Source organism: Lontra canadensis, unplaced genomic scaffold (assembly GCF_010015895.1).
Source record: "Lontra canadensis isolate GAN:19392208 unplaced genomic scaffold, GSC_riverotter_1.0 scaffold45, whole genome shotgun sequence".
Lineage (NCBI taxonomy): Eukaryota > Metazoa > Chordata > Mammalia > Carnivora > Mustelidae > Lontra > Lontra canadensis.
Window position 1 is genome coordinate 6,411,272 of NW_022631039.1, and position 24,934 is coordinate 6,436,205.

Genomic DNA, 24,934 nt, shown 5'->3' on the forward strand with positions numbered 1-24,934 from the left:
GATTTACGAAGCGGGGCAGTGAAGAGAGGGTCCAAGCTTGAGTCCAGTGGGGCCACAGTCTGGGCCCAATTGTCCTTCCCAGCTTCCTTCCCCCTGTCCTTATTCCCTTCCCATCCCATATCCCCAAACTCCTGCTGTTCCCAAAACTCGACCTTCTTTCATGACTCTGGGGCTTTCTGTAGGATGTTTTCTTCCCTATTTTTCTCTTCTGCCCTCCACTCTACAGCTCCTTCAAGGCAGAGCTGATGCGTTATCAACTCTGCAAGCTTACCCTTCCCACCTAGAAAGAGCCCTTGCTTCCTTCCAAGCATCCCACAGCATCCTTCACACCTGGGCTGGTACACTCATGCTAGCTGTTGGTGGGTCTCTCTCCTGCACGAAACTGCGGGCAAAGCTTGGGTCTTTCCTGCACCCTGGACCCACCATGGTGCGTGCCCCACTGTGTCACAATCCTGGGAGGTGCTATCTGCAAACGCACCAGGGTTTCCTTCCTTCGGGAAGAGCAGAAACTTGCAGAACTTTCTATGATCAAAAAGGGGGACCTCCCCCCAACGTGCCCCAGCCATAGAAACCAAAGGCCCCCAGCCTCGCCATGAGTTGCCAAGCCTGAGGGGCCCCAGGGAGTCTGGGCTCCAAAGGGGAGCCCACTGTGCTGTAGCTGCCAGCCTGGGGGAGGAGGAGCTCTCCGCAGAGATCCTAGAGGACTGAGTCACTGGAAGGCAGCCAATTGCGGCCGGATGAGAGGGAGCTGGGTTAAGGAGAGATCTGCTTGGCCACCCCTCCGGATGAGCACAGCCGGGACACAAAGCTCCACCTGTCAGGCCCTCCACACGATTCCTCGGCCTGGTGCTCCCAGGCCTGGCCCCATGCCCACCGCCAGCAGCTGCTTCCCTCCCTCCCTCCATGGGCGGCCTTTGGTTCCCCTCCCGGGGACAGCTGTACCACACCAGCAGGTGGGAGGGGGCTCCACAAGGGCCTCCCAGCTCTGGCTTCTAATGGCGACCTTCAAATCACTGGAGAGCCAGCAGCAGAGAGTAGCCCCATGGCACCTGGGTGTCCCCAACTTGAGTGACAAGTAAAAGTGCTTCCAGGTGACCAGAGGCGCTCTTCAAGGCCCCCTTCATTTTCTCCAAGGTCCCCTGGCTCAGCTCCATGCTATGGCCATGCCCAAGACCCCTGTCTTCCCTCTGCAGAGCCTCGCGGACAGCCCGCACGCAACCCAGACAGCAAGACAATAAAGCAAACCAGCAGAGCGAATGTCTAAAGAGAAACACAGAGCAGAATTTTATTTTTTATTTTTTAAATGAATTTTTTATAAAGGTAATATCAACTCATAGGAAATGACTGACACAGGTATCTACACATACATGTATGAATATATGTATACATACACATATATGAAGGTATAATATAAATAAAAGTTTTGGCTGTGCCCTGGCAAGTGGCGGCAATCAGTGTCCTTGGAGTACGTTCAATGACTGTGTCTGTGTTTCCATGAGGAGCCCTTGCCACAAACCACGAGAAAAGAGCGAGGACTGGTACATCCTAGGCCTGGTACAGAGACGCCAACCAAGTGGGTTCAGAGAGGTGCGCCAACAGTGCCATCTGGAAACTTGAAAACAGCATCACCCTTTGCTACGATGTACAGAAGACAGTCTGGAGCCCTAATGTGTATTGGGGTTTTTTTTTTATCTTAAATGTGAAGTCCCTGGGTTGAAGGGCTCCTTGAACTTTGGGTCCTTGGTCCCTCGTGCAAAAGATGCCTGTAAGTGCTTGAGAGTCAATTTCATCCATTCTGTATCTGCCAGCATACCCAGCAAAGAGTCAGATGCCGCAGCCCTAGTGAAGGCAGAAGGCTTTACTCAAATAATCCAAAGGGGACAGGGAGGGCCCTAGCAGAAGCCCTCGCAGAAAAAAGGGCCTCCACTTTCCTTTTTTTTTTTTTTTAATATTTTATTTATTTATTTGAGAAAGAGAGAGAGAATGAGAGAGAGAGCATGAGAGGAGAGAGGTCAGTGGGAGAAACAGACTCCCTGGCGAGCAGAAAGCCTGATGTGGGATTCCATCCTGGGACTCAGGATCATGACCTGAGCTGAAGGCAGTCGCTTAATCAACTGAGCCACCCAGGCACCCGGGCCTCCACTTTCTGATCATCTCTGCCACCCCAGGTGATGAGGTCCTGGGAAAACTGGGCTGAGACAGGCTGGGTAACTGTGCGGAGTTAAGGAAATGGTGTGTGTGTGTGTGTGTGTGTGTGTGTGTGTGTGTGTGTATTTTTTTCCCTTAAACATTTTATTTATTTGAGAGAAAGAGTGCATTCACAAGATGGGGAAGGGGGCAGAGGGAGAAGCAGACTCCCCACTGAGCAGGGAGCCCCATGCAGGACACAATCCAAGGTCCCAGGTATCATGACCTGAGCTGAAGGCAGATGCTTAACTGACTGAGCCACCCAGGCGCCCCAAGGAGATGGTATATTTTTTTATTACTTAATATTCCACTCCCAGAGGGTAACATTTTTATTTCCTTTTTCCAATGCTTTCATTTGACCTTTATTTTTACCAACAGACATAAAAATCTTAAAAAAAAAAAAAACACAGGTGGCTAAACCATAATCCATCTGATGAGCATTTCAATGTCACATTTCCCTTGGAGTTTAAGAATTTCACTTGTTAAAAATAATATAAATGTAATTTTATATGGCTGCATAATATTCCATCTTATGGATATATTCATCCATTCATTGATTATTTATTTTATGCCTACTGTGTGCTAGGCATTTTTAAGCACTGGGTGTATCAGAAATTACTCATCCAGGGGCCCCTGGGTGGCTCAGTGGGTTGAGCCTCTGCCTTCAGCTCAGGTCATGATCTCAGGGTCCTGGGATCCAGCCTCACATCCGCTCTCTACTCAGCAGGGAGCCTGCTTCCCCCTCCCCCTCTCTCTGCCTGACTCTCTGCCTTGGTCAAATAAATAAATAAATAATCTTAAAAAGAAAAAAAAAGAAAACTCACTTTAAAAAAAAAAAGACATTACTCGTCCACCTCCTGTTGAATGTGGAAGTTGTTTATAATTTTTCAACACTGTGATAAGCATCTTTGTTTGTAAGAGGATTTTGTATATTTCAAGTTCTTTTCCTAGGACAGATTCTTAGAAGTTGAATTAGTAGGTCAAAGAGTAATAAATAACGTTCTCAACACATTGTGCCCAATGCTTTCCAAAAAGGCAGGCCAATTTGTACTTTCTTTATCAGAAGAGTGCCGATTTCGTACATCCTGACATGATTCAATTTTCTCACTAGGAAGAAACATATGAGTATCTTCTTTGATCATTTTGTATTTCTTACTTACTAGTTTTTCTTGTGTTTATAAATTGTTTCCTTCCTTTGCAAGTCATCTATTCATATCCAGTCATCTATGGGAGCATCTTACTTAGAAGTTTAAGTACTTTATATAGTGGGGCACCTGGGTGGCTCAGTCAGTTAAGCGTCTGCCTTCGGCTCAGGTTATAGTCTAGGGGTCCTGGAATCAAGCCCCACGTTGGGCTCCCTGCTCAGCAAGGACTCTGCTTCTCCCTCTGCCCTTCCTCCTGCTCATAGTTGCTTTCTCTCTCTCTCAAATAAATAAATAAAATCTTTTTTAAAAAATCCTTTATATAGTAAAATATTTACCCTCTCACTTTTAAAAGCATATTTCCTGAGAATAGCTATGATTTTTATCCTTTTACTAACTTTAAATTTTTAATAAAGATCATCAAAACCATACATGAATGTAGTCTCAAAAATCAAGCTATCAAGAAAGTGAAAAGACAATCCACAGAGTGTGAGGAAATATTCGCAAATCACATGTCTGATCAGAGTCTAGGATCCAGAGTATATAAAGAACTCTTGCAACTCCGCAACAAAAACAAAAACAATCTAATCGAAAATAGGTAAAGGACATAAATAAACATCCCTCTAAGGAAAACACGCAAATTGCTAATACACATATGAAGAGATACTCAACATTATTAGTCATTAGGGAAATGACAACGAAAAACCACAATGAGATACTACTTCACATCCACCGGGCTGGGTATACAAAAGAAAGAAAAGAAAAGAAAAATGAAAAGAAAAGGAAAGAGAGATAGAATGAAAAAAGAGAGAGGAAGAAAGAAAGAGAGAGAAGGCGAGAGAGAAAGGGAGAGAAATAAGAGAAAGAAAGAAAGAAAGAAAGAGAGAGAGAGGTGTTGGCAAGGATTAGGAGAAATTAGAACTCTTGCCCATTGCTGGTGGGAATGGAAGATGGTGCAGCTGCCGTGGAAAACAGTTTGGAAATTCCTTAATGAGTTAAATAGCATTACCGTATGACCCAACAATTGTGCTCCTAGGTATATACCAGATAACTGAAAACAGGTATTTAGACAAATACATGAACGCCGATGTTCACAGCATCACCATGCACGATGGCCAAAATGTGGAAATAACCCAAATGTCCCTTGGTGAATGAACAGGTAAACACAGGTGGTATGGGCCGCCTGCTGGAACAGGATTCAGCCATGAAAAGGAATGAAGACACAGTGACCACGGACGTACCTCAAAAACACGGCGCTAGGTAAAAAAGCCAACACAAAAGGTTGCACGCCGCAGAATTCCAATTGTACAGACCTCCCGAAATAGATAAATTCATAGAGACAGACACTGAAACTGGTGGTTGCCAGGAGCTGGGGGTGGGGGCAAGGAGACAGGAATGTGACTGCTTCATGGGTTTCCTTTGTGGGGGAGAAAGAAGATGTCTTGGAACTAGAGACAGACAGCGGTTGCACAATACTGTGAATGTACTTAAGGTCACTGAAATGTACACTTGAAAATGATTAACGGAAAGGACGCCTGGGTGGCTCAGTTGGTTAAGCGGCCGACTCTTGATTTTGGCTCAGGTCATGGTCTCGGGGTCCTGGGATCGAGCCCCATGTCGGGCTCCATGCTCAAGGGGGAGTCTGCTTCAGGATTCTCTCTCTCCTTCTCTCTGCAACCACCACGGCTCCCACGTGTTCAGTCTCTCTCAAATAAATATCTTTAAACACATTTTTTAAAATAAAATGGTTAGCAGTTAATTGTTTTTGAAATGGAAATTTAAAAAATAAAACATCAAGTGCTAAAGACACTTTTTTTTTTTAAAAAAGTAGGCTCCATGCCCTCCACAGCCCTGTAATCAAGATCATGTCAGATGCTCAACAGCGCCCCCTAAGGACAGCATCCAATAAACAAGCTGCAGTACTTGTTTTCCCTGTTTCCAATTCTACTTCCCAAAGGCAGTCTTGCTTTTTACCTCTTTTCCCTTCTAGTAGTTAGTAATAAACTCGATGTTTCCAATTATTATACGTACACTGTTTCTTCATTTACTAATCTGAAATGCTACCTAATGACTTCCTAATATGATAGCTAAGACATAGTTCGCTTAGATAGCCAACCATCTCTACTTCCTCATCTGCACAACGCAGATACACAAATATTTCAGTGAAATAATCAGTGTTTAAATGACGACTGTATAAATGTCATTCTGCACACAGACAGGTGGAGAATGATTACATTTCCATTCTCATTTTTTTTCTTGAAGTTAGTAATTGCTTTGTTGTTTTATTTGCATAACCTTCTACATACATGTTCTAAACTTCTCCAAAATACTCTACTGTAGGAGATATTGTGTGGGGTGCTTTGTTTCCAGGAGGTGCCCCTTGGGGCCGCTCACCTGCACTCGGTCCGCTTCTCCTATACCTCATGTTGTCTTCTACCTCACTTCTGTTGAAGGGCACCTCCAACAAAAAGGAATCACAGAGGGGTACCTGGGTGACTCAGTCGGTTAAGCATCTGGCTCTTGGGTTTCGGCTCAGGATGTGATCTTAGGTTCCTGAGATCGAGCCCCATGTTGGCCATCCACTTGGCAGGGAGTCTGCTTCCCGCCCCGGCCCAGCCCCTCTACCCATTCATGCACCTCCTCTCCCCGTCTCTAAAATAAAAAATAAATAAATCTTTAAAAAAAAAAAAAAAAAAAGGAACCAAAGGAATTTCTTTTTCTTCCATCCTTGGTTATCTGGAAGTATCTTTGTTCTGCTTTCATGCTTTATTAGTCACTTGGGTATGAAATAATACATGGAAAATCATTTTCCTCCAGAATTCTGAAGGCATACAAAACCTAGTGTCCAGAGTCACTCTTGAAAAGTTCAATGCCATCCAATTCCCATTCCTATGTCTGGTGCCTGTTGTTCCTCTCCAGGAAACTGGAATCCCCTCATGAACCCTATTGACATAAAATTTCACAATGTTGCACCTTGGTGTGACTTTTGTCTTTTATTGTGCTGGGTACCTGTGGTCCGCAGATGTTTCTGGTACAACTTCTTTGGCTTCCTCACCTCTGTTGTCTCTGCTTCTCTTTTTGGAACTCCATTTTTATACTGAATCTTCTGGATGGATGCTCCATGTCTCTTGTCTGCTCTGTGTACTTTTCAACTCCTTGTCCTTCTTTGCTATTTTGTGAGAGATTTCCTTGACCTTATCTTCTCTACCTCTGAATGATTCTGAGTCCAGGGACTTCTTGAACTCTATGCAAATACTATCTGGAAGTTTCTGAAGTTTTCTTCTGAACTTGCATTGTCTTTGTTTCTTACAGATAGCTTCTTCATGATCATTTTAGTTCACGCAGCCTTCCCTTTCCTTGTGTGTCAGCTGACCCCTAGTTAGCTGTTTATATTAGCTTCTGTGTAGAAGTTCCAATGGAGGAACTCATCAACTGGCAAATTTCATTTTCGGGAGAGGGGGGCAGGGTGAGAGCCTCACACCGGTGCCTCCTGGAGATCTGGTTGTGAAGGGCTTTGTTCTGAGGCCTTGGGTTTCTCCAGAAAACATCTGATCACTGGCATGGGAGGTGGATATCCTTGGCTCATCTGGACGGAGTACAAGTTCTGAATGAATCCCCTTGTTTTCAGCACCGGGGTACCCCACCCTCTGCCACATAGAATCTCTGAGTTAGGAATTCATCTGGATCCGTTTCTCCAATCTGGTCCATTGCTGCCATATAAATGCCTGTGTTGGAAAGCAGCAGGGGGGGGTGGGAGGACCAGTTCTTACGGACAGATACCCTTTCCGCCTGATTTCAGCCCTCCCCTACACCTCCCCCACCACAATGTTCCAAGCTCAGGCTCATCTGGGCCCAGCGCAGCATATCTGCTCTCCTGTTAGTACCCCCTTTAATTCTTTCCAAAATGTATTGAAACATCTCACTTGATAACGATCCCACTCCATTTTTCATTCTTGTAGGTTTTTCTCATTCTTCTTTACTGTTATTGTAGCCAATCTTGGGAGATGTGTGCATGTAACCAATCTGCTACTTTAGATGAAGTCCTTTATTGTACTGGGACATGTGAAACCCGTTAAGGGTCGAAATATATCCCCTCCCAAGGATATGCTAAAGTCCTAACCCCCAGTTACTTTGAAAAAGGGCTGCTGCATGTATTGCTTAATTTGAGATGTGGTCCCACTGGCATAGGGTGGGACCTTAGTTCCATATGACCAGTGTCCTTATAAGAGAGAGAGACATGGGGCTCCTGGATGGCTTAGCCGGTTACGTGGCCAACTGTTGATTTTGGCTCAGATCGTGATCGTGGGGTCCTGGGACTGAGCCCCGCATCTGGCTCCACGCTCAGCAGGGAGTCTGCTTAAGATTCTTTCACTCCGTCCCTCCCCCCACTCAACTGCATGTGCTTTCTCTCAAATAAATCTTTAAAAAAGAGAGAGAGAGAGAAGGGAGAGACAAAACAACACACAGGGAGAACCCCAGGTGAAAATGGGGACAGAGATGGGGATAACGCACGTCCAAGCCAAGGAACACCGAGGTCTACCAGCAAACACCAGACACTAGAAGGAGCAAAGAAGGATTCTTCCGTATAGGTTTCAGGGGGAGCCTGGCTCTGCCAACAGCTCCAGCTTGCCATTCTGGCCTTCAGAAAAGTGAGATGATATATTTCTGTTATTTCAAACCACCCAGTTTAGGGTACTTTATTACAACAGCCCTAGGGAACTAACAAAGAGCCCTTAACTTTTTGTGATCAGGAAAGTCAATGTTTCTTTCATTGTGCTATTTTTGACTGCTTTAAAACTCAGAGGCCCTCCTCTTCCCCAAAAGCTTCCTTCTATAGTCTGCAAGGACTTTTTAAAACATTTTTATTTATTTATTTATCAGAAAGAGCACAAGCAGGGGGGGGAACAGCGGGCAGAGGGAGAAGCAGGATCCCCTCTGAGCAGGGAACCCAACATGGGACGCAATTCCAGAACCCTGGGATTGCGATCTGAGCTTTAAGGTAGTCGCTTAACCAACTGAGCCACCCAGGTGTGCCTCAAATTTACGTATTAATCCATCTAGAATATATCTAGGCATACAGCCTGAGGTGAGACTCTCCCCCACAAACAGCTAAGCAGGTGCCTAACCCTGCCTAATTTATCAAAAGATCTTTCCATCCCTGTTGACTTCCAAGGTCCCCTCTGTCCTACAGTTAATTTACATGTCCATAAAAAATATGTTTCTGGGCTATTAATTCTATTCTACTGATCTGTTTATGCTTAAGCCATTAATTATGTCAGTTTTAATCATTAAAATGTGTTTGAATCTTTAGCAGGGCAAGCTTCTCCTCGACACGATCTTTTGCAAAGTTTTTTTTTTTTTTTAAAGATTTTATTTATTTATTTGACAGAGAGATCACAAGTAGTCAGGCAGGCAGACAGAGGAGGAAGCAGGCTCCCAGTGGAGCAGAGAGCCCGATGCAGGGCTTGATCCCAGGACCCCAAGATCATGACCTGAGCCGAAGGCAGAGGCCTTAACCCACTGAGCCACTCAGGCGCCCCCTCTTTTGCAAAGTTTTAAAGTGACTCTCGTTTGTTCTTCCAGATAAACCTTAGGAAAACCTGAGTCCCCAAATAAATCCTCTACCAGGGTTTCCGTTGTACATGGGAGAAGTATAAATTACACTGGGAAGAGCTTACATTTCTATAAATTCGATAGCTGCCATCCAGAAACAAAGCCTGTCTCTCCATTCATTCATCTGCTTTACAGCTCTCAGTAAACTTGGTGATTTTCAACAGGGGCCCCTCTATCTAAAATACCCCCCAAGCCACTCCTTACCCCTCATTGTTATAATGAGAATCGGCAACTGTTCTAAACACTTTTATAAGCATTATCTCACCAAATTCTTGCAATGGTATCTATTATTTCCACTTCTGCATTAAAAATTGAGGCACACCGAGATCATTAGTACAAAAATCACAGCAGGTTCCAATCCAGGCAACTTTACTCTGGAGCCCACAGATTTATCTGAAAAATATTTTTTTACTATCTGGCCGTAAAAAGGAACGAGGAGGCCTTTTATATGCTGGTATAAAAAGACTGCCCAGATAGCTGGTTAAGTGAAAAGCAGGATTCTGAACTATCATTTGTAGAAAAAGTGGGGAAGAGGCTCATATTTCAGGATATTCATGTTTGCTTGTACATGAAAATATTTGGAGACTCAACAAGAAATTAGTAAATGAGTAGTTCTCTCTTGGAGCTGAACAGGAACGAGGCAGCTGGGGGACAACGGTTGGAGGGATATTTTCACTTTTCTTTTCCTTTAAAAAAATTCTTTTTGGGGCGCCTGGGTGGCTCAGTGGGTTAAAGCCTCTGCCTTCAGCTCAGGTCATGATCTCAGGGTCCTGGGAACGAGCCCCGCATCGGGCTCTCTGCTCAGTAGGGAGCCTGCTTCCGTCTCTCTCTCTCTGCCTGCCTCTCTGTCTACTTGTGATCTCTGTCAAATAAATAAATAAAATCTTTCAAAAAAAAATTCTTTTTTAATTAAAAAAATCTTTTTTTTTCATTTTGCCTATTTAAACATTACATACATTTTTTAAAACTTTAAAATAAAATGCATGACACTCAATAAATATGATTTGCAAGGAGAATGAAGGCCTGGAGAGTTCAGATTTGTATAAAGCTGTGTTTATGCTCTTGTTGTTTCTGTGAATAGGATCTGTTTTCTAAGGTCCTTTCAAGCTGCCTGCTGTTACTGTAGGAAAATACACAATTGATTTTTACATGTTTTGCTTCCAGCGCTTGTATTCCTGATGCTGACCTTGCCTGTTAATTCTCTTTTCCATTGATTCTCCTGGGTTTTCTGTGGGCAGGGGTCTGGGCTGGTTCCATAAATGTATTTCGGCAGGTCGAGGCTGGAAATTCAGAGTGGTGAGGACCATGGGGGCAGGAGAGTGTGTTCTCCATATAAAGACATCAAGTTCCAATTTTTCAAAAAACACCGTGTGAGCCAAACCAAACAAGCCCAGGAAAGAATCCCGTCTCCAGGACGCCAGTCTGGTCTCTGAGCGTGCTGCACCTTCTGTTCATTCACACTTTTCCCTTCCCTTCCCCTCGGCTCCACCCCTCATTCCTCTGAGGCCTTCCTGGCTGCTCTGGTCTGCACTGACTTTCTCCCCTTTTGCCCATGGCCATCAGGTTTGGAATCACTGCAAGCCACAGCCTGGCCGTAAGCTCTTGAATAAGCAACTTGAGGCCATTCATCCTGCCTTCCTGGGCTCTTCCCACCCACGTCGGCATCCTCAGCTTCTGTGGTTAGCGGACTGCAGTGACCGTTCAGCCCACTGGGGTCTTGGAGGAACTTGAACTTAGCAGTCAAGTCTGATTCGTCACTGATTCCTGGCACCCGGCCCTGCAGGCACCAAGGAAACTTGACGCGCTGAACGATGATCCCTTTTGGGGCACGTCTGTTGCCAGGCAGGCATGTCAACTAACTCACGAATTCAGAACCCCGACAGAACTGTGGAGAACATGCCAGAGAGGACAACAGGACCCCCGCCCTCCAGGGACAGTGCACAGCCTCCATGAGGACTGGATCTGGCATTTAGAGCAAGCCCCCCAAAATATATTTGTTAGTGGGGCGACACAGAGCTTACCACCCATACAGTCACCCAAAATACAGCCACAGCAGAGGCGAAAGAACATATAGAGAAAACCAGTGAGGAGGAGCTTAGGACACAGGAACAAAGTCTCGTAGGGCTCCACGATGCTGGCAGGGAGCACCCATCTAGCCCCTCACGGAGACGTGAACATTTTACTCCTAACTGAGAGGGACTGCTGCCCTGCCTCTCCCGAGACCATGAGATCACGCATATCACGTTCTCACAGAAACTCTACCATGCATGGCTGCCCTCATGCCAGGGGTGAGGAAATGGAGACTGGGACAAGCGACATGACTTGCCCAAGATCACACAGGGAATTAGTCCTGTGGCCAGAACTGAACATGGATCTTTGACTCTGCCTCCAGAGGGTTCTTTCCTGATGTTGTGCGTAGGAATTCTGGAGAGGTGACAGGGGTTGAGTGATCTAATCTACAAAGGAGAAGCTCTTGGTTAATTTCTGTCCCACCGCACCGTGAGGGAGGCTGAGGGTCAACAGTAAATAAGATTCTTCTGTTGCTCATGGAGCCTCACTCCAGCCTTGGCAGGGGAGGGAGATACGTGATATAACCACCCCCTTCCAAAAAATGACAAGATGATCCTACCCAGTGATTTGTGGTATGAAGAAGACACAAAGATATGATAGCGAGTTGGGGTGTACCTTAGCTTTTGGGGGTCGGGTGTCAGAAGAAGTCCCTTTAAAAAAGTGGCAGCAACTGGGCAGAGAACATATGGCAGATGTGAAGTTTCTAAGACAGGAGCAAGATAGGCAGAAAGACCAAAGGGCTGGAGGCCAGTGAGTGTAATGACACTGGTAGGGCATCAGGGAGAGCATGTAGACAATGTTCCAGTTCACTTACTGAAGGCAGGTTTTATTCTAAGCCATCAGGAAGCCACTTGAAAGTTTTAAGCAGGGTGGTAAAATAACCAGATTTATGTTTTTTTAATTTATTTTATTTTTAAAGATTTATTTGAGAGAGAGAAGCGTGCACGCAAGCATGGGGATGGGAGTTGGGAGGGGCCGAAGGAGGGGGAGAATCTGAAGCAGACTCCAAACTGACCCCCCACGTGGGGCTTGATCTCATGAGCCCAAGATCACGACCTGAGCTGAAACCAAGAGTCAGACACCTAACCAACTGTGCTACCCAGGCATCCCTATTTTATTTATTTATTAAGATTTTATTCTTTTTAAAGTAATCTCTACAACCAACTTTGGGACTTGAACTCACAACCCTAAGACCAAAAGTTACCATCTCCAACAACTGAGTCAACCAGGTACCCCTGATTTATGTGTGTGTTTTGCCTTTTTTTTTTTTTTTTTAAAGATCTCTCTGGCTGCTTTGTAGAAGATGAATAGTAGGGAACTAACACTTGGGTAAAGAGAGCAGCCTGGAATTGTCATACATAAGATCTCTCCCATAACATGCAGACATGCTAGGGGAAAAAAAATGTATTTTTCATTGAGCCCAATGTGGGTCTTGAACTCATAACCCTGAGATCAAAACCTGAACTCGATCAAAAGTCAGGTGATCTACTGAATGAGCCATCAAGGCACCCCTGGGGGGGGAAAAATTAAAACTATTATTAACATGTAGATGAACACGAAAGCATCTCCAGGTACCAAAAAGCTACTGTAGCGTATGGGATCTGAACACACATACTACAGGATCAAGAAACCAGATACACTTGATCTTAGCCAAAAGGCTGAGAAGCGATTCAACAAACCAGATATACTCTATAAGGGGCCAAATTTGAGACCACTGAGTATGTGTGCACCAGGGATCTGGAAATGAATTCCTAGACAAAGCTGGAAGGCCCAGACTCTTGGTGGGGAGACCAGCAAGAAGCCAGAGTCTCTGGCCAGCGCTGCATGTATGTGACAAGTTCCCCTACTATTTATGCAATGTGGAAGCGTTGCCCTGGAAAATCACATAAAACTTGACTTGGAACCAACGAGCCCTGTAGAACCTAACAGAGACAACCATGTAACTGTCCCAAGGGATATTGCCATAATACAGGGCACCTGCAGGACCCCACAGAATATAATTTCCACCAAAGATGATCTCACAGACAAAAATGACAACAGATACAGGAAAAATCAAATGCTAACAGAGAATGAAGTATCCCAGAACTATATTGTTCATGGGTAACCTGGCCGGTTCAGTTAGTGTAATGTGTGACTCTTGATCTTGGGGTTGTGAGTTCAAACCCCATGCTGGGTGTGGGGATTGCTCAAAAATAAAATATTAAAAATAAATAAAATTTAAAAAAAAATAAAATATGCAACAAGATGGACTAGAAACCATAGAGCACAGGTAAGACATTACAGGTAAAAAGCAAGTGAGTTTTAAAAAGAACCAAATAGATATTTTAGAAATTAAAGAGCAGATTAGACACAACCAAAGAGAGAATTTGTGAATAGAAGATGAATCTGAGGAAATCATTCAGAGTGAAAACAGAAAGAAAAACAGATAAGAAATATGAAAGAGTCATTAAATAAAATGGAAGGCAAAACGAGATATTCCACAACACACTTAATAGGAGCTGAAAAAGAGAGATAAAGAATTCAAAGGCAATAATCAGAGAGATAATGGCTGAGAATTTTCCAAAATTAGAGTGAAAGCTAAAACAAGTTCCAAAAACAATAAAATAAATTCCCTAGTGCACATAGTGCACCACATGAAAAGAAAAGAAAAAAACTATCAGAGAGAAAGGTAGATTATCCATGAGGGATTGACAATTAGATGAAGTAAGTGCCTGAAGACAACAGAATTGCTTAAAAGCCCTGAAGAAAAAGAGCCCGGGGTACCTAGGTGGCTCTGTCGATTAAGCACTTAAGCGTCATCCGACTTTGGTCAAGATCTCAGGGTTGTGGGATCGAGCCCCGAGTCGGGCTCTGTGCTCAGCATGGAGTCTGCTTGTCCCTCTCCCTCTCTTCCTCCTCTTGCATGCTCTCTCTCTCAAATAATATTAAAATTCAAATATCAAAAATATCAAATATTAAAATTCAAATATCAAAAATATCAAATATTTAAAAAAAGAAAAGAAAAAGAGCCAACAGTGTGGTGAGAAGGAAGCAGGATCCTAATCCTGTTTAATCTGCTATTCTCCCTCCAGCTGGTATCCCAGCAGCTCAGGTAGCAGGAGGGTGAGGTTGCTGGATACTGGAAGGTTCTCACCACGGTACCACACGCACTTCGCACTGCCCTGCCTCACTGTGTCCATGGTCACTGCTTGCAGCCAAGATTGACTAGAAGGAAAATCAATTCTGCTGAACGGGCACTAAAGAAAAACCCCAAGAAGATCAAAGAATAGTCCTCTAATCTGGCCTTGAAGAACATGAAATATAGGGGCACCTGGGTGGCTCAGTTGGTTAAGTATCTGACTCGATCTCAGCTCAGGTCTTGATTTCAGGGTTCTGAGTTTGAGCCCTGTGTTGGGCTCTGCACTGGGCATGGAGCCTACTTAAAAAAAAGAACAAAAAATGGTAATTGGAAAGGATAAATCTTCTGACCAAAAAACTCTCAACGAAATGGGCAGAGGAGGCAGAGACTAAAGATTCAGCAGCAGAACCAGAATCTAAAATTGAGGCTATTTCAGGCTCAAATGCAGTGGGAGACAAACCAGTCTTAGACCAGTCTCAGTGGTGGTTCTTACGTACTCTTTCTCCTACAATTCTAAGGAACAACTTCAGCAATGATTTTGGAAACGTAAGTTTTCTGTAATTCTGGAAACATATTTTTAAAGAAGCAGGGCACCTGGGTGGCTCGGTTGGTTAGGCAGCTGCCTTCGACTCAGGTCATGATTCCAGGGTCCTGGGATCGAGCCCCCCATCAGGCTCCCTGCTTAGCAGAGAGCCTGCTTCTCCCTGCTGCTCTGCTTGTGCTCTCTATCTGTCAAATAAATAAATAAAATTTTAAAAAAAAATAAATAAATCAAGAAGCATGGCATCCCACCATATCCCATGTGTTAATACAACTTTAAGTAAGTACAAATGACTTAAGAAATAAAATCATGTGCTAGTTAAACCAGAAATTAATGGAATGTTGGATTAAGAAAGGCTTTGTTTGATGTAAACTTAGCATTCCACAGACTGTGAAGAGCATTATAAAAAGTTCTCTAAAATACACATAGCCCAAAGGACAGAGTCATTTTAAATGACCCTTCTTTCATATTTGTAGGGTTTTTTTTTCCCCTACTAGCATTGTCTCTGTGCCTTCTACATGTTCTTTTATTTCCTTATCAGAGTTGCACACTTTCTGTGGCAAGATCCTGGTAGGGAAGGAAGGTCCAGAATTTCCCCAAACCTGTTAATGGCCCGTGGATATAATGTGTAAGGTGTCACATCCTCTATAATCAGGACATTGCTCGTAAAAGGCTTGCGAGCTAGAAATATTTGAGGATTCCGAGTTCTGGTGTCCTCTGCTTGTGGATAAAATGTCTCCAAATTTTAAGCTGGAACACTGCCCAATTAACTTTTTCTTTTAAGATTTTATTTATTTAATTTGTAGGGGGGGAGGGACAGAGGGAGATGGAGAGAGAATCTTGAGCCGACTCCCCACTGAGTGCAGTGCCCAACACGGGGCTTGATCCCACAACCCCGAGATCGAGACCTGAGCCGAAACCAAGAGTCAGATCCTTAACTGACTGAACCACTGAGGCACCCCTGGCTAAGTAATTCTTAAGCAAAGCCTTGCAGTTACATTGCCTAGACTTCTTAATACCAGCATTGACTTGTGATATTTGTGTACCGATCAGCAAACAAATACTAATAAAATCATGGTTGTGACAGAGGGGAGGGAAACGATGGAAATACGGAGACATCTTCAGACAAAGACTAAGATGGTTCACTGCAGTTTCTTACAGAAAGAGCTATGACGTTTCTCTCCCAAAGAAATAATAAATGCAGCCCTGAAGAAAGTTCTGGAGAAATCCTAAAATAGCCCTATTTATATTCTAGCAGGAATATTTGAGTAACCAAACAGCATCCCCAAAGTCGTGTACTCTCCTGACATTACCCTGACCATGCAATGAGCTCAAGGTGGAAGCTGGAAGAGGGAACTGGAGGAAAGCCATCTGTCGCCATGAAGCCACTCCCTCCGTGTCATGGCGACCCCTGGGCTCCATCCCACTCCTTCTTCTGCCTTTGTCACCTGCTGCTCATCAGACAGCGACTGGGAGAGGATAATGCCCTCTACCCCGTTCTGGTTGGGGAGGGCAGCTCTCCTGGGCTTGGCAGGGAAGGCACATTTGTCCAAGGTCACTGTCCAGGGCAGGAGGTATTTTTAAATAGAGATAAGAAGGAATTATCAAAAAAAAAAAAAAAAAAAAAAAGACTGCCTGGCCCCAGAACCCTAAATTCTGAGGCCCAAGCTGGTGACAAACACTGGTGATCCCACAAGGAAGATGCTAAGGCCATACTGTCTCTCTGCTCCCCCCAGACCCACAGAAGCAGCGTGTAACTTCATTCCTCCTTCCAGAAAAAAAAAATTATTTTCTTCCCCGTCTTCTCTGTTCAGACATAACATCATCAACACAACTCTTTAAATATCTGTGCCGGCAGGCTATATTTAGTGACTGTTTGGCCCTTAAAATGAGCCTGATTTCCTGTGGCAAAAAGTTCTCAGCAGCAAGGAGAGAGAGAAGTCAGAGAATTCTGGAGAATTCTGAAGTACTAAGGAACAGCTTTAAGGCTTGAGATGTTCACACAGTGTAAGAAAAGGAGTCAATTGCTTCTTCTGGAGAGGTGACTGGGACCCAAGAGAGGGGGAGAAAAATCATAATCAAAGGGTGTGTCTGGCCGGAACACTTCTGACGTCGTCCCAGAGAAGAGCCTGACACGGGGCAGCCCTGCGAGCCAGTAACCATGTGTGGCACACAGCCCTCCTTCCGAGAGGCGGGAGGGGCGTGCATTCACTCACTCGTTCACCCACTCACTTGTCCACTCATTCATTCATACACTCTCACTCACGCTCATTCATCCACTCATTCATCCATCCACTGGTTCGCTCATTCATTCATTCACTCGTTCACTGATTCATTCATGCACTCTCCCTTTCATTCATCCACTCAATCACTCATTCAACCATTCCTTCATTCACTCACTCGTTCACTCATTCATTCATTCACGCACTATCACTCTCATTCACCCATTCATTCATTCATTTACTCACTCACTCACCACAGTTGTACATTTTCCCACATGCAAAGCCCAGTGGCCTACAGGAGCTCCAGGTCATGGGGCAAACAAGACACACCAACAGTGGACCGTTAGAAGGCCATCCCCAGAAAGGGCCCTTGGCAGGGCACAAAGTGAGTGCGGCAGGGAACCCAGAGGGTGGAGGACACTTCCGCCGGAGCTATCCCAGAAGGCTTCGCTGGGAGAGGGAACAAGTGCCAGCACTGGCTTCCTGCTCTGGACTCTCCCCTTGAACCCACTCACTGAGCCCAGATGCCAGGACATTATCTCATATCACAGATGAGTAACTTTCCCAAGGTCCCCCCGGGATAATAAGTAACAAACCTGGAGTGGAAACTATCCTCTGACTGCAAAATGCTCGACTGCTCTCTTTGGGCCCAGAGGGCCAGGTGAAGGGGGCAGAGCGTGTCTGTGAGACGGCGTACGGAGGTCCCACTTCAATCCTGCCAAAACCCCGGAGCAGTCGGCTCTGTTAGGCTTGGCCGCCAGAACATCGCCCTCCTCTGATAAGCCTGGACTCATCACACCTTCCCTCCTTGGAAACCACTGTCCCCTCCCTCTGTGTATGTGTTGGGGGGTGGGGGGGAGGGACTCCAGTGTCCCCAGGATGACCCAGGGGAGCAAGGGAATGCACATCTACTTGGCCCTAAGGTCTGCCAAGCAACATGCCATTCTTTTTTTTTTTTTTAACATTTTGGTTTGAGATAATTTTAGACTTTCAGAAGAACTGCAAAAAAAGGACAGAGTTCCCGGACATCTTTGCTCAGCTTCCCCTTGTATTAACTAACATCTTACATAAGCACAGGAAAATCGTCAAAGTGAAGAAATTCGCCTCAGTGCGATGTACTATTAACTATACTGGGGAATTACTTTGGATTTCTTCCGTTCTCCCACTACTACTGTCTTTCTGTTCCACGATCCACCTGGGATCCCACCTGGGACACTTCCTTAGTCCCCTCCGACAGCTCCTTAGTCTTTCCTGGTCTTTCGAGACCTTGACATTTTTTGAAGAATACCAGTCAGTTGTTTTATAGAACATCCCTCATAGACTTTGTCCTATGTTTCTCGTGGTTAGACGGAGGTCACGCGCTTTTGGCAAATAAACCACACAGGTGATGTCCCCAGTTCAGTGTCTTTGCCAGGAGCTGTTCATTCCCATATACTGGCTTCTTGGGTTTCTCTGGATACTCAGGGCAACCCCATGAGGTAGGTAGTAGTATTATTATTTCTGAAGATTTATTTATTTATTTTAGAGAAAAAGAAAGTGAGAGAGAGTGCAGGGGTGAGGGGCAAAGGGAGAGGGAGAGAGAATCTCAAGCAGACTCCCCACTGAACATGAAGCCTGACTCGGGGCTCAATCCCATGCCCCTGAGATCATGACCTGAGCCAAAATCAAGAGTTGGACACTTAACTGACTAAGCCACCCAGGTGCCCCCGGAAAATTATTTTTGTTATGTGCTACAACCTAGGCCTAATGGTCTAACCCTGGGAAGGCCAGGATCAGAAGACACTGGCAAGAGTTTTGCAGTGCTCAGCCTGTGCAGGTGTACCTGGCAGTCCTAAGTAGAAGACAGAAGACAGTGCCTGGGCAGGAGTGGCCAACTACAAAAAAATTGTCACTAAGTAATTTTCCTGAGTGACTTTGGAAGGCTAATTCTTTGGGGGCAAGGGGATGGGGGGCACAAGACCCTCTGACCAACACAGAAAAAGTTACCCATAGAAATTAGGTGCAGCCAGGGTTATCCAGGAGGAAGTGTCTCAGAGAGAGGGAAAGCCAGACAGAATTCAGTGTCTGGAGCCGAGAAATGGGACAGTTAAACTGGAGAAACAAGGGCCAACTGCTGTCAAAAGGCAGTCAAACTCTCCCAGGGCTGCTGCTTTAGGAAACGCATTTTTACAGACCAACTCTCTCTTGCCCCAACCTTTGGGATAATCTCACCCAAGCCCCTCATTTCACAGACTGACTGAAGACCTACAGAGGGTAGAGACCACAGCAGAACAGGGAGAACCACAGCCAGGAGAAATGAGGCTTCCTGATTCTTTTTTTTTTTTTTTTTTTTTTTTTAAGATTTTATTTTTAAGTAATCTCTACACCCAACACCGGGCTTGAACTCACAACCCTGAGATCAAGAGTCACACGCTCTACCGACTAAGCCAGCCAGGTACCCTCAGGCTTCCTATTCCTTCTTTTTCTTTTTTTAAGATTTTATTTATTTGAGAGCACATGTGAGAGAGGGAGGGAGAGAGAGAGAGGGTGAGGGTGAGGGGCAGAGATATAGGGACAAGCAAACTCCCTCCTGAGCAGGGAGACTAAGACATGGGGCTCGAACCCAGGACTCTGGGATCATGACCTCAACTGAAGGCAGACACTCAACCAACTGAACCACCCAGGCGCCCCAATTCCTTTTTTTTTTTTAAAGATTTTATTTATTTATTTATTTGACAGAGATCACAAGTAGGCAGAGAGGCAGGCAGAGACGGGGTGGGGTGGGGCAGGAAGCAAGTTCCCTGCTGAGCAGAGAACCCGACACAGGGCTCGATCCCAAGACCCTGAGATCATGACCTGAGCCGAAGGCAGAGGCTTAACCCTCTGAGCCACCCAGGCGCCCCTCAGCACCCCAATTCTTAATTCAGTGCTGTGGGTGCAGCTAAGCCCAGGAATGGGGAGCACTCCAGAGCACCTGGGGGAGCCCGAGAAAGGACCAGCACACAGCAGGCCCACCCCGAGAGCAGCCGTTGATTTATTCCCACCTCTGTTTCCTGACAGCAAGTCGGCTCTCTCAAGCAGAGACACCATCATGATGATCCCAGAGGGGACAAAAGGGATGTCCTATCTGTCGTTTTTGACAGCACAGGAGGACTTGATCGAGAAAAACAACAACAACAACAACAACAACAACAAAAGTAAGGTTAAGTAAATTCTGTCTGTGATCCTCATGCTTGGAATTGCACCAAAGAACTCCATGGCCCGGCAGGAAAGAATGTTTTGAAACAGGCTGTTAAATTGTTTTTCCAGGATAAGATTTCTGTGAATAAGTGCCAAGTGTGGAAATGCAGTTGTTTTATCTATGGCCACAATAAGAACGGATGAAATAGCAAAGTGCTGTTCCAGGTCTAAAAGGGTGGCCTGCCTGTGCCTCGAGGCCAGGGCTCCACTAGGCTTCCTGCCCTGGGGTGTGAGTTACCTTTTTCCATTTTTGCTTTTATCGTTGCCCTAACAAATTACCACCAATTTAGCAGCTTAAAAGGATGCCCACTGGGGTGCCTGGGGGGCTCGATTGGTTGGGCAGCTGCCTTCGGCTCGGGTCACAATCTCAGGGTCCTGGGACTGAACCCCGCATTGAGCCCCACGTCCAGCTCTCTGCTCAGCAGGGAGTCTGCTTCTCCCTCACAATCTCCCTTTGTGCTTGCTCTCTCAAATAAATAAATAAATAAAATCTTTCAAAAAAAAAAAAAAAAAAAAGGATGCCCATTTATCAGCTCATGGTTCTGCGGTGTGAAGGCTAACTTGGTTTCCCTGGGCTAAAATGAAGGTGTTGGCAGGGCTGCATTCCTAACTGGAAGCCCAGGGAGAAAGTCAGGCTACCCTTCCTGTCTTAAGGTCCTTAATTACATCTACGAAGACCCTCTTCCCACGTAACAAAACATACATGCAGGTGGACACGTTCAGGGAGGAGGCACGCATTAGTTTATCTACCCCATCCCATCACCCCACCCGTGGGGCATAAATCGGGAATCCTGGCTCCCAGTCCCCTGGCTCTGGGGGTACCATGACTGCATGAGGAAGCCTCTTTCTGTAAAATGTCCCTCCTGCTGAATTCTCCACTCCTAAAGCCCACCTACCTCCTTCTACCAGTGCAGCCAAAACTTCTGCTTCGGTCCAATGTGACCGAGGCCACGTACCTTGCCCTTAGCCTTGGGCACCTGCCTCGGAGTGAGAACTGGGCCCTATTCCATTTTATGTTACAGCAACAATCAAACACAATCACGTCTTTCATCCTTATTGAGGGCCTACGGGGTCCTGAGCATCATGCTTGGGGAGGCCTACGAAAGAGGCCAAGCTACAGGAAAGCTCACAGTCGAGCATGGATCAGACATCCAGATCAACACGGAAAAACCATCAGATCTCTCTGCGGAAGGGCGGGGTGGGGGGGACTCCCAGGGGCCATCGGAGGCGGGGTTTCAAGCATGAAGAGTTTAGCCACTGGAAAAAGCAGGAGGCCGAAAAGAATGGTGTGCCACCTGGAGACACACAGAGGCCTGAAGCAGTGGGCCACCTGAGACAGAGAGAGGTTGGGTAGGCGGGGGCTGCAGGGGAGGCCGAGGGGCATGACAGCCGGCAAAGGTCAGCGCACTGCCAAGGTCAGCTCTGTGCTGGGCCCTTGAGTTTGAATTTCAGTTTGGAGGTATGCACAGCAAACAGGCTTTTAACACATGGAGTGATACAAGCAGCTGTAACTTTTAAAACAGAACTCTTGGGTGCCCAGGTGGCTCAGTCGGTTAAGCATCTACCTTTGGCTCGGGGGGATGATTTCCTGGCCCCAGGATCAAGTCCCACGCCAGACTTATGCTCAGCACGGAGTCTGCTTCTCTTCTCCCCCCCCAGCCCTCTACTTGTTCCCTCGCTCTCTCTCTCTCTCTCAAATGAATAAATAAAATCTTTAAATGAAATAAAAATAAAACAGAACTCTGACAGCCTGGGGGAGACTGGAGAGCAGGAAGGCCAGCTATGCCGTGGGGTAAGCAGTTCAGGCTCAAGACGAAGGCATGAAGGAAGGTGGAAACTGTGGGTGAAGAAGTAGGGGCACTATGGAGAGCCATCAAGGAACCGAGGAGACAGAACAACTCCCCACGGGGGTATAGGAGAGAGGGATGCCGGAGACGACCGGGAGAATTGCAGCTTCAAGGGCTGGGGAGGGTTTCTAAACTGGGATTGTCAAAAACTGAGAGCAAAGGACAATGAGTGAGTTTGTGGCAAGAGACAGGGTTCAGGATTAGGTGTGTTAGGTTTTTTGGGGGGGGTTGGGGGTTTTTGTTTTGTGTTGTGTTTTATCAGCAGTAATGGCCTTAGACAGTACAGGGAGGTCCCTTTCTGGAAGAAGTATCTCAAGGGAAGCAGCCCATCTCGAGTCACTTCCAAGCATGAGTCAGGGAGCTGACGTTGGGTAGGAAGTCTCCGGGAGCCACCCACAGTTACGTCAGACACCTGGTCTCCTCGGGGGCCCAGCCTCCTGCTGGCTGCAGTCATGCCCACATGAACCCAGACTCGGAGGGTATTTATGAGGGTTCACAGTTCAGCACGGGGACCAACTCTGGCTGACACTCATCAGTCCTTCCTGCCACATGTTTTATCCTTCATTCTGCAAACCCTTCTCAAGCAGAGTCCCTTGGCGCCAGAGGCTGCGTCGGGAGCCCGAGGCTATGACGATGAATTAGGTACCTGACATACGGTCTTGGAATGCATGCCGTGTGCCAAGGCTGGAGAGGCAGAGCCCTTGGGCTGACCTGTCACTGGAAGGGAAGCTTCCCTGGATCCTGCCCAGAGAAGAAACCACACAGCTCCTGCCTGTTGATCTCTGGCTGAAGGATTATGGAAAACGGGAGGGAAGACTATAGCATCAGTCAAAACAGATCCAAGAAAAACCAGAGGAGGTATTTACTTCCAGCCCAATATGGGAGCGGGGTCACGTGACAGACAGTAAGACATAATCTCATTCACACACACACACACACACACACACACACACACACACACACACAGCAACTATCTAAGCTAACAGCTGTCATTGTGGGCTAGCCCCAAGGGTCTCACAGAACCAGTGTCAAGTCAGTGTTTCTGCCACATTCCCAGGTGACATTCCCTAAGCTCCTATGTTCCCACAGTAACTTATCAAGTGAAATTTGATCTAGATCTTTGGAACATGAGCCAAGCTCGGGACCCTGTGTTTCAGAAGTCCACCACACAGACCAAGCCACCAAGGAGCCCCTCTCCCCTTACTGCTTTACAGATTTACCATCCAAGCAGCACACTACATACCCGTTTCACTTTGCCTGTTTTGTGAACCTGCTGTCAGTGGAAGCATATAGGGCATCTGGATGCCTTCAGCTCCGATCGTGATCCCAGGGTCCGGGGATCGAGTCCCGCACTGGGCTCCCTGCTCTGCCATTACCCGCCCTCCCCCCCGACTCATGCTCTCTCTCTCTCTCTCTCAAATAAATAAACAAAATCTTAAGTAAACAAATAAATAAATGGAAGCATATACAGAAAGTGTCCTTTTGGGTTGGCCTTTTTTTCGCCCACTGTTACATGTGAAGGTTCGCCTATGCTGTTGAATGTGACTACAGTTTATTATCTAATATTATTATTATTATTATTTATTATTTATTTTCCTTGTTGTACAACATCCCAATGAGAGCCCGCATCTCTATGCCTACGGTGGACAGACTTCTGGACTGCCTCCCGTTCCGAGTTCTTACAAAAGATGATGATGAGTATCCTTCCAACTGTCTTCTGTGCGCTGTTGCTGGGTCTAGAGCTCACAGTGGAAGTGCTAGCCTACTGAGTCTGTAGACCTTTAATTTTAGGATAATGCTGGACTGTGGTCCAATGTGGTTGCACCAGCGTAAAGCCCTATCAGCAATGCATGGGCATTTCCGACTAATTCACATCCTTGCTGATGCTTGGCACAGTGGCTTTTTTTTTTTCTTCTTTAAGATTTTATTTACGTATTTTATTTTATTTTTAAAGATTTTATTTATTTATTTGTCAGAGAGAGAGAGAGAGAGATCACAAGTAGGCTGAGAGGCAGGCAGAGGCAGAGGGAGAAGCAGGTTCCCTGCCAAGCAAAGAGCCCGATGTGGGACTCGATCCCAGGACGCTGGGATCATGACCTGAGCCGAAGGCAGCCGCTCAACCAACTGAGCCACCCAGGCGTCCCTTATTTACTTATTTTAGAGACAAAGAGAGAGAATGAGCACACGCCCATGCAAGTGGGGGGAGGAGCAGAGGGAGAGGGACAAGTGGACTCCTCATTGAGCACAGAGCCTAACGTGGGGCTCGATCCCAGGACCCTGACTGAGATCATGACCTGAGCTGAAGGCAAGAGCTGTTTAACTAACTGAGCCACTCAAGTGTGCCTTTTTAAATTTTTATTTCAATCACACTGATGGGCATTGAATGGTATCTCATTATAATTTTAATTCGCATTTTCTTGATTACTAATGAAGCTGCACATTTTCCTATGTTTACTTTTTTTTACATATTCTGGATATAGGTCCTTTGGTAGCTACATGTCTTGCAAAAAACTTCTGGGAGGAATTGCAAAAGTCCAAATAAATCAATTAGAAAAGACTTAGAAAGAAAACCTCTGTAATTTTTCTAAGTTACCAGGCCCAGACCGGGCTTCACTTTAATGAGAGATATGAAAAATATACAGTTTGAGATAAGAGCCAGCAGGTTCGAGCCTCTGCCCGGCCACTTCCTGAGTGCTCTTGGGCAAGTCGCCTACACCCTCTAAGCCTCAGTGTCCATCCTTGAGACCAGACCGCTATTATCGCACAGTTGTTCTGTGGCTGAAAAGAGGTTATGTGCAAATGTGCTTTTATAAACTGCAAATCTGTTAAAATCAGAAGCAATCGGCCACACTGGCTTCCTGAATGGCCCAGCCCAGCTTCCTGAGCTGTCTCACAGCGCGAACACAGGCAGTGGTCATAAGCTTTCAGATCGGAGAAATCCCCCATCCTCCCTTCTACTGTCTGAGCCACAGGAC

At 45.9% G+C, this 24,934-nt stretch overlaps 1 protein-coding gene and 1 long non-coding RNA gene across 2 annotated transcripts in view; one reads left to right on the plus strand and one right to left on the minus strand.

Moving 5' to 3' along the window:
- HIP1 (huntingtin interacting protein 1) overlaps positions 1-24,934 on the minus strand; it is a 129,163-nt gene that overhangs the window by 97,579 nt on the left and 6,650 nt on the right. The gene's annotated exons all lie outside the window — the stretch shown is intronic.
- Positions 1,669-17,838, plus strand: LOC116876361. The gene is made up of 3 exons (XR_004384381.1): positions 1,669-1,679; positions 11,878-11,881; positions 17,754-17,838. It is a non-coding gene; the product is annotated as an uncharacterized LOC116876361 (long non-coding RNA).